Raw genomic sequence first — 13,897 nt, 5'->3', positions numbered from 1 at the left:
TTTCGTGGCCCAGTTTGCCCTCTGCAACGGCCCACAGTCTGGAGTGTGCAGCTTTCCATATCTGAATAAATCCACCTCTTACCTATGACTTTGTCTCTCACTGAATTCTTTCTGCGATGAGACATCAAGAACCTGAGCTTCATTAGGTCCTGAAACCAGGTACTGGGTGTTTTGGCTGGGTTTGAGTCCCAGCCATGTGGGTTCAAGTCCCAAGCAGGGTTTTGGCTGGGTTTGAGTCCCAATCTGAGGTAAAAGGTTTCAGAATCATCAGGAAACTCCATCCTTCCAAGTTTTCAGAAGTCACTTGGCCTCCTGCAGCCTCTTATATCCTTCAAATATTTGATCAGGGCTCTGTTCTTTTCTCATTAGCATGAAACAATTAAAATGATACATTATACTCAGGCTCTGTGCCATTTTCATGGTGTCAAATTACAGTTTCAACGCGTTAAAATATTTAAGAAGCTAATTTCTTAGCCCCTGAAGTTGAAGTTCAAAGGCAAATGATCCCCGCCAAATAAAATTCTGAGTTTTGCAGCAGCAAAATATATGGTCTGGAAACCAAGAAGTGAGATGATTGTTGTGGCCACCAGCACAGAACTAAGTCAGCCGGATGTGCCTACATCAACTCACCAGAAGTGAAAGGTAGTCACGCCCGGGCTCAGAAGCACAAACTTTGAAATAGATTTTTTTTTTTTTAATTTGTTTTCTAGTTCTGTTCTAAAATAATTCTAGTGGTGAACCACAGGGCCTGTGCAGAATTCTGTTTGAGGAACTCTGGGCCCGAAGACTACTAAGTCTGCGAACAAACCCTGGCAGGGCCGGCGCTAGGTGCTCAGTGGCCAGCCCCTCCCATTCGGAGCTCCGGATGTGGGGGGCTCCGGCGAGAGTGGCTCCTGCCTGCCGGCCTGTCGCTGTCATCTGCACCCTTCCTTCCCCAGGAAACAAACAGTGGATCAGACCTCCCAGGCTCTCCTCTTCCCTCGTGTCTGGCGGGGCGCCAGGGCTTCGGGGCCCCTCCCCGCGGTCCTGGGTGACAGACCCAACCCCACCGTCCGAAGCTCCGGGTCCCCCACCACCCCCCCCCAGCCCCCGCCCCACGGCCACCCCCACCACGCGCAGGCCCAAGAAGGCAAAGAGGCCCAGCCACCCTCACCAGGGATTGTCTTTTCTTTTTTTGCTGGTTTCAGGCTTTTTTCTGCCTGAGTGAAAATGAAACAAACACTCCCCTGCGCCGCCCTGCCACCAGACACACACGCGCACCGGCACTCGCGCACTAGCGCGCCGGGCCTCCCAGCGGCCGAGTCCGGGGCGGGACCCGCTCTGCACAAACACCGGGGGCCGGGCCGAGCTGGGAGCGTGCAGCCCGCTGCCCAGCGCCCGCCGGCTCCCTCGCGCCCCTGCCCGCCGCCCCGGAGGAGCGCCCGGCGGCCGGCCGACGGGAGCGCAGGCGGCACACCCCGCCCCGGCACGCCCCGCGGGGCTCGGGAGGAGGCAGCGCGCCGACTGTTCCGGCAGCCGAGGACGCCGCCGGGGAGCCGAGGCGCCGGCCAGCCCCCAGCGCGCCCAGCTTCTGCGGATCAGGTGGGTCCCGCGAGGCGCCACCCCACGCCCCTGAGCCCGCGAGCCCCCGGGGGGCTGGAGCCGGGTGCGGGCGGCGCGACGAGAGGACGGGCCGCCGCGCCGGCCCTGCCCTGTTGCTGCCCTGCCCGTGTCCCCGCTTTTGTTCTGATCGCTCCCGCGGTGCCCAACTCTGACCCGGTCTCTGTCCCATCCCGTCCCCGTCTCAGCCTCTGCCCAGCTTTCCGGACTCGGGCCTCTTGAAGGGCTGCGGGCAGGGCTTCCCACGGGGTCCGGGGGAGTGGAGGAGGGAGAAGGCAGGTTCAGGGGGCGCAGGGCGGGACCACCGAGGAAGTCTCGGAAGGAGGGAAGGCTCTGCCTCATCTACGGGGCAGGAGGTGGGAAGGGGCGCCCTCGCCCTGGACAGGGTTGGGAAGAGGATCCCTCCAGGAAGGGGGCTCCTGGGAGGGTAAGGGAGGGGCGCAGGAACCCCTCAGAGCCGGGGCGCCGAGAGGGAGAGGTCGAGGAGCTCAGAAAGCCGAGAACCAAGCCCAACACCCAGCACGGGGAAAGTTTCAAACGTAGTAACTTTGGCAGCTACGAGGCCGGAGGCGGCGGGGTGATGGGACGCGATCCGGGCCCTTCAAGTCTTCAGACCACCACGTTCCCACTCCAAAGGGACACCACCCTGCGTTTGAAAATGGCAGAAAAGCAGCTAAACAGAATGATTGCACAAACTCTTGAAAGGCGTCCAAGAAACAGTAAAGTGGAAAAAAATGTCAGCACGCAAAGAGAGCAAGCAGAGCGACTTGAGATTCCCATTCTTCCCGCGGGCCGGGGAGGGGAGGGACGAATACGCGGAGGTTTGTCAGCCAGCGCGCTCCTCTCTGCGGAGGCGAGACCCGAGCCCCTGCGGCGGCGTTGGTGGCTTTGCTTGTCGTTTGCGCTCCTCCTCAGCAGGCCTCGTGGCCTCCTCCGTTTACTTAGAAATGGGTGGGTCTCAAGGGGCCGGAGGTGGGGCGGGGAGCATCTGGCCTCGCTGCTTCCTAGGCGGGAAACCCTTTCCCAGGGAGAGCCTCCGTTTCTGCGACCACGAAATAGAGACAGCTGTGAGTGAGGAAATGCCAAGGGCAGAGGGGCTGGGGTGGGTGGGGGGTCGCGTGTACCTGGGGGAAGGTTGTGGGTGTTCTATCGTCCTTCTGCACCTCTTGGGCTGCACGAAGTTCTTTCTTCCTTCCTGGGAATCATTTCTGGGTCTTCCTTGCCTTCCCTACCACATTGAGGGGGGAGGGGGCAGGTGCAGATTCTTAGTTATTGTTACATGGAACAGGTGCACAATGACTGAACAAGCTAGCTGAAGACGTCCCTCGGGTTCATCTGGTTAGGGGGATTTCAAACTTTGCCCCTGAGAGGCCTAGAGTCCTGGCTCAAGGGACACCATGGTGGTGGTGGTGGGGGGAGGCTGGGCAGCAGGGCGCTGATCTTTCCCTTCCATCTTTCAGACAGAACCAGTTCAGGTCTGATTTTGCCTCCTCTAGATACTGGGAAACCCTGGAGGCTGTTTTCAGTATCAGATTCTTCAGATCCAGTGTGATCTGGGCCCTTTTGGTGTAGCAACTGAATCTAGAGGTGTGCAAAGTGATTTGGGCAAGACCCACCAGTGGCCAAGCCTTGCCAGGAAACCTGTGACCTTAGTCATTGGTCAGGAACACCTTTTCCTGGCCCTGGTGGCTCTGAGCTTTTAGCATTGGCCCACCCAGACCCTAACTCCAGGACCCCCAGGGCCACCTCTCTACCTTCAGGGGAGAAACAGCCCAGGAGTCTCCTTGCTAAGCTTTTCCAGTCCTTCAGCGAGTCTTTCACATATAGTTTGGTTTCACAGGCTGAGGTCAAAAGAATTAGGTTCTCCAGAAACTAATCAGCACACTGCAGCTTGCTTAGCCCAGCCCAACGGGTATCAACCGACTTTATCATTGAGGCAGTGTAGGCTGAGAGACCAAGTAACTTGCTGGTGGGCACTCAGTTCCTAAATTGCAGCTGGGATTTGAAAGCAGCTCTGTCTCTAAGGCTTCTGCTCTTTGCATTGCATCATCTCTTAGGATGGCTAGAAACTGATTAACGGGCAATTGTCATGGAGATTGGGGCAAGAGTGAGGGGAGAAAGACTGAAAGGGGGACTAGGTTAAGGTGGGGGGGACTGACATTTATATAGGTGTATCCATAGCATAAATATACTTGTATTTTAACTGAATGTTTTCTGCCCTGTGCATTTGTGGGCACTCAATCACTAAGTCGAATTGGACTCTTTTGCGACCCCATGGACTGCATCCTGCCAGGCTCCCCTGTCCATGGGATTCTCCAGGCAAAAATACTGGAATGGGTTGCCATTTCCTCCTCCAGGGGATCTTCCTGACCCAGTGATCGAACTTCTTTACCATTGAGCCACCTTTTCTGCCCTGTATATTCTCATTATTTTAGTTTTTATTTTCTAGATACTTTACAATTTTTTTGTTTTGCTAAGTTTTAACTAAACTATAATTTTCGTACAATAAAATTCACAGATTGTAAGTGCTAGGTTTACCATGGTTTGACAGTTGTTTGCACTCATGTAACCACCACCCAAAATGAGATATGAGATATGAATTGCCCAGGGATGGCGGAGCCTGGTGGACTGCTGTCTATGGGGTCGCACAGAGTTGGACATGACTGAAGTGACTTAGCAGCAGCAGCAGCAGCAGCAGCAGCAGAAGGTTCCCATTTGTAGTGAATTTTCCTTCCACCCTTCCAAGCAACCAGTTGGTGATTTTCTTCATCACTGATTAATTTTGCCTGCTCTGGAACATCACATAAATGGAATTGTATTGTATGTCTTTTTCACGTCTGGCTTATTTCACTTGGTGTAGTGTTTGTTAAATTCACCCATGTTGTTGTGTATATGAGTAGTTTGTTCCTTTTTAGTGCTGAGTAGTATTCCATTTTATGGATATACCATCATTGCATATTTATTCTCCTGTTGATGGATATTTGAGTTATTTCCAGTTTGGGCTATTATTTCTTCAGTTCAGTTCAGTTTAGTTCAGTCACTCAGTCATGTCCGACTCTTTGTGACCCCATGAATTGAAGCACGCCAGGCCTCCCTGTCCATCACCAACTCCCAGAGTTCACTCAGACTCATATCCATCGAGTCAGTGATGCCATCCAGCCATCTCATCCTCTGTCATCCCCTTCTCCTCCTGCTCCCACTCCCTCCCAGCATCAGAGTCTTTTCCAATGAGTCAACTCTTCACATGAGGTGGCCAAAGTACTGGAGTTTCAGCTTCAGCATCGTTCCTTCCAAAGAAATCCCAGGGCTGATCTCCTTCAGAATTGACAGGTTGGATCTCCTTGCAGTCCAAGGGACTCTCAAGAGTCTTCTCCAACAACACAGTTCAAAAGCATCAATTCTTCGGCGCTCAGCCTTCTTCACAGTCCAACTCTCACATCCATACATGACCACTGGAAAAACCATAGCCTTGACTAGACGGACCTTTGTTGGCAAAGTGATGTCTCTGCTTTTGAATATGCTATCTAGGTTGGTCATAACTTTCCTTCCAAGGAGTAACCGTCTTTTAATTTCATGGCTACAGTCACCATCTGCAGTGATTTTGGAGCCCCCCAAAATAAAGTCTGACACTGTTTCCACTGTTTCCCCATCTATTTCCCATGAACTGATGGGACCAGATGCCATGATCTTCGTTTTCTGAACGTTGAGTTTTAAGCCAACTTTTTTTATTATTTCTTAGAGAAGTCTTTTGTGGTCATTTGTTATCACTTAGTAGTGAAATTGTGGGATCATAGAGGGTACCATTTTACATTCCCACAGCAAAGCATAAGACATAATTATTCCACATCCTTGTCAAGATTTGGTATTGTCCATCTTTTTTGTTTTAGCCTTTTTTAGTGCCTGGGTAGTAGTATTTTATACCTTCTATTTTTATGATAGAATTTTAAGAGTTCTTGGAGAACACAACATGATCACGGTGAAGAATATGAAATAAGATGCAAAGAGCCAACTCACTGGAAAAGACCCTGATGTTAAGAAAGACTGAAGGCAAAAGGAAAAGGGGCCAGCAGAGGATGAGATGGTTGGTTAGCATCACTGACTCAATGGCCATGAATCTGAGCAAACTTGGGGAGATAGTGAAGGACAGAGGAGCCTGGCGAGCTACAGTCCCTGGAATTGCGAAGAGTCCGACATGGCTTAGCGACTGAACAGCAGCAACAACAGTGGAGGCCATTGTGAGGCATGACTCCTGAGGAAAGGGACCAAATGGTGGCTGGAATTGTGATTTTAGGAATAGGAATTTATGGGCTCAGGAAAGAGCTCTCTCATGTGAGAATGGAGATTTAAAGATCTGGTCCTTGTACTCTGTAAATAGGCAAGTTGACTCATGCTACCTCTATAACAATCATCTTTATCTCCAGTTCAGATCTCTATTGTAAGCCCCCAGTTCACATGTTTAACTGCCCTTTGGGTATCTCTCCTTGGATGTCCCAAAGGCAATGCAGACTGGACAAATCCAGAACAGAATTCATTATCTCCTTTTGGCTTTCTGTCAGGGATCACTGAATGAATAATTGTGCCACTAGCTAAGAGAATACAGAAAGAGGAATGTCTGAGGTTGAGCAACGAGATACTGAATTTAGTTCAAAGCTAACTGTTGTGGAACAATCTAGGAAGATAAGGACTGGATCAGTTCAGTTCAGTCGCTCAGTCATGTCTGACTCTTTGCGACCTCATGAACCGCAGCATGCCAGGCCTCCCTGTCTATCACCAACTCCGGGAGTCCACCCAAACCCATGTCCATTGAGTCAGTGATGCCATCCAACCATCTCATCTTCTGTCATCCCCTTCTCCTCCTGCCCTCAATCTTTCCCAACATCAGGGTCTTTTCAAATGAGTCAGCTCTTCACATCAGGTGGCCAAAGTATTGGAGTTTCAGCTTCAGCATCAGTCCTTCCAATGAACACCCAGGACTGATCTCCTTTAGAGTGGACTGGTTGGATCTCCTTGCAGTCCAAGGGACTCTCAAGAGTCTTCTCCAACAACACAGTTTAAAAGCATCAATTCTTCTGCGCTCAGCTTTCTTCACAGTCCAACTCTCACGTCCATACACGACCACTGGAAGAACCATAGCCTTGACTAGACAGACCTTTGTTGGCAAACTAATGATGTCTCTGCTTTTGAATATGCTGTCTTGTTTGGTCATAACTTTTCTTCCAAGGAGTAAGTGTCTTTTAACTTCATGGCTGCAGTCACCATCTGCAGTGATTTTGGAGCCCAGAAAAATAAAGTCAGTCACTGTTTCCACTGTTTCCCCATCTGTTTGCCATGAAGTGATGGGACTGGATGCCATGAAGTGATGGGATTGGATGCTATGATCTTAGTTTTCTGAATGTTGAGCTTTAAGCCAAATTTTTCACTCTCCTTTTTCACTTTCATCAGGAAGCTCTTTAGTTCTTCTTCACTTTCTGCCATAAGGGTGGTGTCATCTGCATATCTGAGGTTATTGATATTTCTCCCTGCAACCTTGATTCTAGCTTGTGCTTCCTCCAGTCCAGTGTTTCTCATGATGAACTCTGCATATAAGTTAAATAAGCGGGGTGAAAATATATAGCCTTGACATACTCCTTTTCCTATTTGAAACCAGTCTGTTGTTCCTGTCCAGTTCTAACTGTTGCTTCCTGACCTGCATACAGGTTTCTCAAGAGGCAGGTCAGGTGGTCTGGTATTCCCATCTCTTTCAGAATTTTCCACAGTTTATTGTGATCCACACAGTCAAAGGCTTTGGCATAGTCAATAAAGCAGAAATAGATGCTTTTCTGGAACTCTCTTGCTTTTTTGATGATCCAGTGGATGTTGGCAATTTGATCTCTGGATGGCATTGAGCAATTAAGAGATTACTGGAATATACTGTGAGTAGTTTTGGTGGAGTGGAGGGCAGGTAAGCTAGATTGCTGGTAGGTGATAGAGAAAGAAGTGGAGATGGTGAGTAGAATCAACTCTTTGAGGAAGTTTGTTTGAGAAAGTCAGGGGAGCGATTGAGCTATAGTTGAAGGAAGAGAGGGTGAAGAAAAGGATTTTAGATGGAAAAGACAAGTGAAATATAAGCTCAGGGGAAGGATTCAGTCCAGGAGAGGGCAGGGATGGCTGATAGAGTGAGGTACTGGGAGGAGTAGGAAGGAATGAGGAGGGTTGGCTTTGAAAAAGATGGAGAAGTTTCATCACCTACAAAATTCTGTTGACCCTCCATGTGCACAACTCCTAATCATGACATGTGAGGTTCTTCACCATCTGTTCCCTTCTTGTCTCATATATATAGCATATATCAGCTTTGGCTGCAGTTAATGCTGCATAACAAACATCCCCCCATCACTGACTCTTAGTTTATGACCACAAAGGTTTCTTTACTACTCATGCTACATGTCAGCTGGAGGGCAGTCAAGACTACATGGTTTTGTAGACTTGCATTGGGTTCCAGCCAGGCAGACTGTCTGCTCTGTGTATCCTCTCCTCCCAGAACCCAGGCTGAAGTTGCTGCTTCTACCTGATATGTGTTATTTTATGGTGAGAGCTGGAGGGAGAAAGAGATGATGTGATGTTTCTTAAAGTGGCTGCACTGGCATGTGATCACTTCTATCCATATTCCATTCATCAAAGACAGTCATGTGACCAAGTCTAGAGTCAATGGGATGGAGATACATGCTCTGCCTATTGGTCCAGAATGGATGCTTAGGACCAGCAATCCACCTGACCACATATATTTATTAGAAACCCCTTCAAACAGATCTGCACCTGTCTTTAACTCTCCAAACTAATCTTCAGTGCACCACTGCTCTTTGGCTCCATTGTTCCCCTTTTTTCAAGCATGGCAATGGCCTTTCAAGTCTTTATATCCCTCTATCTGGACACCATCATTCTCTTGCAGCCCCCACAATCTAATATAGTTCAGGTAATTCCACCTCTTTACCAGTTCTGCAGAGAGTTCCTTTACTTCCAACCCAACTGCCCCTGCTGAGTTGGCATGCAACCCTCCTTAACTGAGAGCCCTGCTGCCGGGCACTCCCTGTTCTCTGCTCTAAACTAGCACCCTCCTCATATCCTGTCCCAGCAACCCAAGTCCTCTTTCTAGACACTAGATGATTGGCATTGTCCATCTTTCCAAGGCTCCCCTCTGCTCTCCAGATACAGCACATATTCCTCTAGGTGATATGCAAGGTCTTGCATGAGCTACTCTCTGAAGCTCTCATCACCCTCACCACCCCACCTCTTGGAACTTCTGCTCCAGCCTCAGGGAACTACTGTAATTCCTGAAACCCTCTCCTGGTTTGGTACCTCTGGGCTTTTCCCCATCTGCTTCCTTTGCTTAGAACACCATTCCCTCCTCCCCTAAAAAGCTACTCACAGACTCCTACTCATCCTTCAAGACCCAGCTTAATCATCTCTAAGCTGCCAGTCTCTTCATTCTGCCTCTTGCTCCCCGCCATGAATTAGGCACTTCCCCACATGGATCTCTGGGCATCTTGCAATGCACACTCTGACACATTATGTCACGTGTCATATCTCTCCCGTCCTTGACCATGAACTGCTGGAACCCACTGTGCACGTGACCACAGTACTCTTTGCCTGGCTCACCCTGCTGGCTGAGAGTGGCCTCCACTGACTGAGTTTGCGCCTCTACTGCCTGTCAGACCTAGAACAAAATACCTCCCCTCTGAGCCTGGGCTGAAAAGCTCTGCTGATAAAAAGCTTCATGCTCGCTCCTGCAAGAGAGAGGCCAGGTAGGTCAGACTGGGAAATCAAAGAGTAATGTACATTTGGACCATGGAGGCAAGGGGGTCATCATTTAGTGTACTGAACGCAGAATTATTTATAAAATTCCTTGCAGTTCTAAAAAGAGGAAGTAAAAGTATGTCATAGAAATCTCCAGACAAAGAGCTGGTCTGCTCAGCTTGTCGCAATGGGGGGTGGAGGCGCCAGACCCTCGGCTACCTCTGGTCAGACCTGGCTGGGGCTCTTGCTGGCACTGTGCTCCAGCTTTATCGCCAGATAGAGTTTCCTAAAGGAGAGGTGGCGAGGGCAGCAGGGTGGGGACCTGAGGTTGCGTGTTTACATGTCGTGTCCGTGGGGAAACTGCATGCTGGGTTTCTCCAGGGATCTGGGTGTAAGGGCATCAGCTTCCTGCAGGGTGTGTTTCAGGCCATGTGTGGTAGGCAGATGTGAACGGCAGGAAAAAGCATGGAGTTGCTCCCCAGACCGGATCCTAACTGGAGAGTGAGTGATCTGAGAGAGGGGGCACATGTGGGAAGGCAGAGGGAGAGAGGATGTCTAGAAGGATATGGTCAAGAGGGTTGCATGGCGGAGAGGCTGAGTAGAGGATTGGGCCCTGGAAGGGGTCAGCTGGTTGTGGGTTGACTGCAGGACCCTGGTGGGAATGGAAAAATACTATAGTGTTGTTCTTCCTAGAGTTCTCTACACGAATGGCCAGTTAGATAAGTGAGATCGTATATCCACCTCGCTTGAGGCTCACGAAAGCCCTGTGAAGCTGGCAAAGTGGGAATTATCCCCCCATTTTACGTGTGGGGAAACTGAGGCTTAGAGTGTTGATCTTTTGGCCAAAGGTTCTCAAGAACTAAGTGAAAGAACTGAGGCATGAGAGCCCAGTCCTCACTCCAAACACAGTTTGACTTGGAGATCCTGGTGGGCTGCGGGTAGGGGGAGTGAAGGTGATTCTAAAGGAAGGGGAGGGCACGGGCTGTGGAGCAGATCCATGCCCAGCCCAAGAGAGGGCTCCTGCCTGGCACTGTGCAGCCTGGAATTAGCCAGAGTGCAAAGTAGCTGCTGAAAGAGGGTGGTGGGAGAGGCCAGGTCTTGTGATTAGTTCTTAAAGAAAGTTTCCAACTCCATCCCAGTCTAGGTGTCTTATCTTTCAGAGCCTTACTTTAACATGCCCTGGTCTTAGCCACACGGGGCAGGGGTTTGTACCATCAGGACAAGTGATCAGGAAGGGCTTCCTGGAGGAAGTGACCTTCCAGCTGGTGGGTGGCCAAGGTGAGTCGGGGTGGGGTCACTGAAAAGAGTGCTGGGCTGAAAGTGAGCTGGTCTTTCCCCCACAGGACGTGGAGACTGTCGGAGCCTCAGTTTCCTTGTTAACAAAATGTTTTGAGGCTGTGATCCAGGAAACTTCTCTTTGAGCACTATCTGCTGTTAAACAAAAGGCAGACAAGTCCAAACCCACAGGAAATGAACATTCAAATTAAAAATGTGCCAGGGAGAAGTAGCTGCTGAAGTGTACAGAGAGATCCCAAGCTTTGAGCTTCCCACCTGTGAATTTGGGTACCAGGAACTGTGGTTCTGAAAGATGCACCTCTTGCCAAATTCGTGCTTTGAATCAGATCTTACCCAACATTCATCGGGCTGCCAGATCTTCATTTACTGCTGGTCAAAGCATCCAGAATGTACTCAGCATCTCTGCTAGACACACCTGAGATTAGCAGTAAACAGAGAGGTACAATCCCTCCCCTGCTTCCCTGCTGAGATGGAAGTCAGTTTGGGAGACAGTCATTAAATAGCCAATTGCCCAGAGGGAGCCATGAAGGAGAAGCATGGGAGGCAAGGTAGGGGGTGGGCGGGGGGCAGGGGGTCTGTACCTGTCAGGGCAAGTGATCAGGAAGGGCTTCCTGGAGGAAGTGACCTTCCAACTGTGGCCTGCAGGATTTGGAGGCTGAAGAGGGAAGAGTGTTTTGGGCAAAGGTAGGAGGCCCTGAGAAACAGTCATCCACATCTTCTCCAGGGCTGTTCCCGAATCCAGATGGCCCTGGTGTCTGGAGGGGCACTGAGGGGGGTCAGCTGCCCAGCGGGGTGACGTTGTATTTGGCAGCATCTACGTGCAGAAGTGCAGCTGTCCTTTCTCCTCTGTCAGGGAAACCACGTGTCCTCAAGTGGCCAGCCAGCTGTCCCCAAGAGGAACTTGCCTGGCATTTGCACGGAAAGACGAGACACTTCACAAAATCAACGGTGAGGTTTACTTTAAGGGGAACATGGCCCCCAGAGAGCAGGGACAGGGGTCTGGATGCTCTAGGTTGATCTATGGTTGTCTGTACATTGGTGTTTTGTATGGCAAACTATTTTCACATGTTAGCCAGAGCTGTGCAGAGGGGGTGTGTGTGCAAATTAATTGAGTGCTTAGGAATTCATTCCCTGGCATGAAAAAGCTCCCTGAATGTTTGAGGCTGATGTGTTGAGAAACGCAGGAGAATCCGTGGCTGCAAGCAAGGGATGAAGCTTCTAGCTCACTGAGGCAGAGGAGGCGTGCATTGGAAGGATTTTTTTGCTGTTGCTCATGGTATCCCTGGGGAAGCTGGAAAAGCAAGCTGCCCAGAACTAGTAGAGGTTGGGCAACAGACAGCACACTCAGGGTCTCCCAACAGGAGCTAATTGTAGTTTCTGCTGCCACTGGAGCCGCTGTAACATTTCAGTGGCATCTGAGCCTTGGTGCTGCTTCTTTAGGACACAGAGCTACTAAGTGACCACACTGAGGTCACTTTTCTGCATTCCAAGTGCAGATGAATGGCCAGGGGCAGGGTCTAGGTCATTCCATTCTGGTGGAGAAAGAAGGGTCCTGACGATAAGCTGAGAAATCACAAAATGCTCCCAAGCTGCCAGAGATGGGCTTCCAGTAGTGCCATGGAATCCTACATGTGTAAGCAGAGTCACGGGGCCATAGCTACTGGAGGGAAACGTGTTCTGGGGAGCTTTCAGAGGGACAGCTTGGCCTTGGTCAAGTTATGCAGCCCCTGAGCCTCAATGTTCCCATGTGTAAAATGGGTCGATGTGGATTTGAAAGATAATCTATGTGTCTAGTGCCTGACATGGGGCTAGTGAGTGTAAACTACTGTTACCATTATTATTAGTAGAAGTGATAGTAACTTCATTCTGCTATTAACCAGTACAGTTATATTCCTGAAGGAAGAAACTCAACATATGAAAATCTAGAGGAATTAAGAAGTGACCACACACATTTATACAAACAGGTTCTCTGCAGGGTGTTCCTTTAAATTTTTACCTTCACAATAGACTTACGATAAGATTTAATGTGTCAAATAAATAAACAAACAAAGGAAGGAATGAATCACCATCTTACGGACCCTCCTTAAATACTACTGTTGAAGAGAACAATTTTTTTCCCTGGGACTGACAGATCTGTTTGAAGATCTTGGACTAGCTTCGTCACTGTGGAAGCCTTAAAAAAGGAAGAGGGAAGTTGACTGCCTCAGGACTGGGGCACCGCCCCCACATACAGCCCCGGGAGAATTGGACTACACTGCCACACTCTCTCCCTGGAAAAACAGACTCCCACAAATACGGAAGGCCTGGATTAGAGCTGGAGGTCATGGTGTGCCCTTAAATATTTCATGACCAGCTGAAGAATGAAAGCTCAGGGACTTCCCTGGCAGGCCAGTGGTTAGGACTCTGCACTCCCGCTGTAGGGGCACGCGTTTGATCCCTGGTTGGGGAGCCAAGATCCTGCAAGCCATATGACGGGCCAAAGAACAACAACAAAGACCCTGGTATGTTGTGTTTGTCAGTTTCCATAGTGGAAATATTTCCACCGTGAGTGGGGAGCATGCTGCTATAGAGTATTCTCCACTACATCTAGCTACAATAGATGTAAATAACCTTGAGTATAGCATGTAGTAAAACAATTAGGAAGTGATGAGTTTTGATGACTGTCTTTGATCTGGCTACATTTTATTTAGTCTTGAGTTTATAGAATTTAATTTTTTCATAGTGACTTTGTTTAACAACTTGCTCGCCAAGTTCCTGAAGATTTAACAACTGGCTCTTGCATGAGCCAGCTCCAGCGTGCTGCTGGCTGGGGAGGTCCTTGGGGACCCTAGAGGACCCAGTGAAAATGGATCATCCCCACAAACATGTTTCCCCTGCCCCGAGGCAGTCTCCAACATGCCAGCCTTCTATTTGCTTTATTACCCTTGTCCCCACCTGAAATTATGTCTTTAATGACTTGTTAATTGTTATTGATTTGTTTATTTGTTTACCAACTAGAATGTGAGCTCTGTGAGAACAAAGGCCTTCTTGGGTGCTTCATCTCTGAATCCCCAGTGCTGAGAACAACGCATGCGTGCAGCTGCCCCTCAATAGCCATGGATCGAATGCACGAGCAGAGACAGGGCTAGAAGCCTTCAAGGGTTCAAATCTTGCCTCTGGTACAAAGTGCATCTTTAAAAAAACTGGAGTGTAGTTTTACAGTGCTGGGTTAGTTTCAGCTGTACAGCAAATA

At 49.5% G+C, this 13,897-nt stretch overlaps 1 protein-coding gene across 3 annotated transcripts in view; it reads left to right on the top strand.

Moving 5' to 3' along the window:
• Window positions 1-1,261: 1,261 nt before the first annotated feature.
• Window positions 1,262-13,897, top strand: part of GGTA1 (glycoprotein alpha-galactosyltransferase 1 (inactive)) — a 78,861-nt gene continuing 66,225 nt past the window's right edge. The window contains exons 1-2 of one of the 3 annotated variants that reach the window (XM_019970740.2): window positions 1,265-1,581; window positions 11,519-11,613. The gene's annotated coding sequence lies outside the window, so the exon portion shown is untranslated. Of the gene's footprint in view, window positions 1,582-11,518; window positions 11,614-13,897 lie in introns of all 3 variants that reach the window. The other 2 variants (XM_070799184.1, XM_019970742.2) reach the window with 2 other exon arrangements.

This window comes from Bos indicus, chromosome 11, assembly GCF_029378745.1.
Source record: "Bos indicus isolate NIAB-ARS_2022 breed Sahiwal x Tharparkar chromosome 11, NIAB-ARS_B.indTharparkar_mat_pri_1.0, whole genome shotgun sequence".
Classification (NCBI taxonomy): domain Eukaryota; kingdom Metazoa; phylum Chordata; class Mammalia; order Artiodactyla; family Bovidae; genus Bos; species Bos indicus.
The sequence above is the reverse complement of the archived record's forward strand: the minus strand, read 5'-3'. Positions and strand labels throughout refer to the sequence as shown.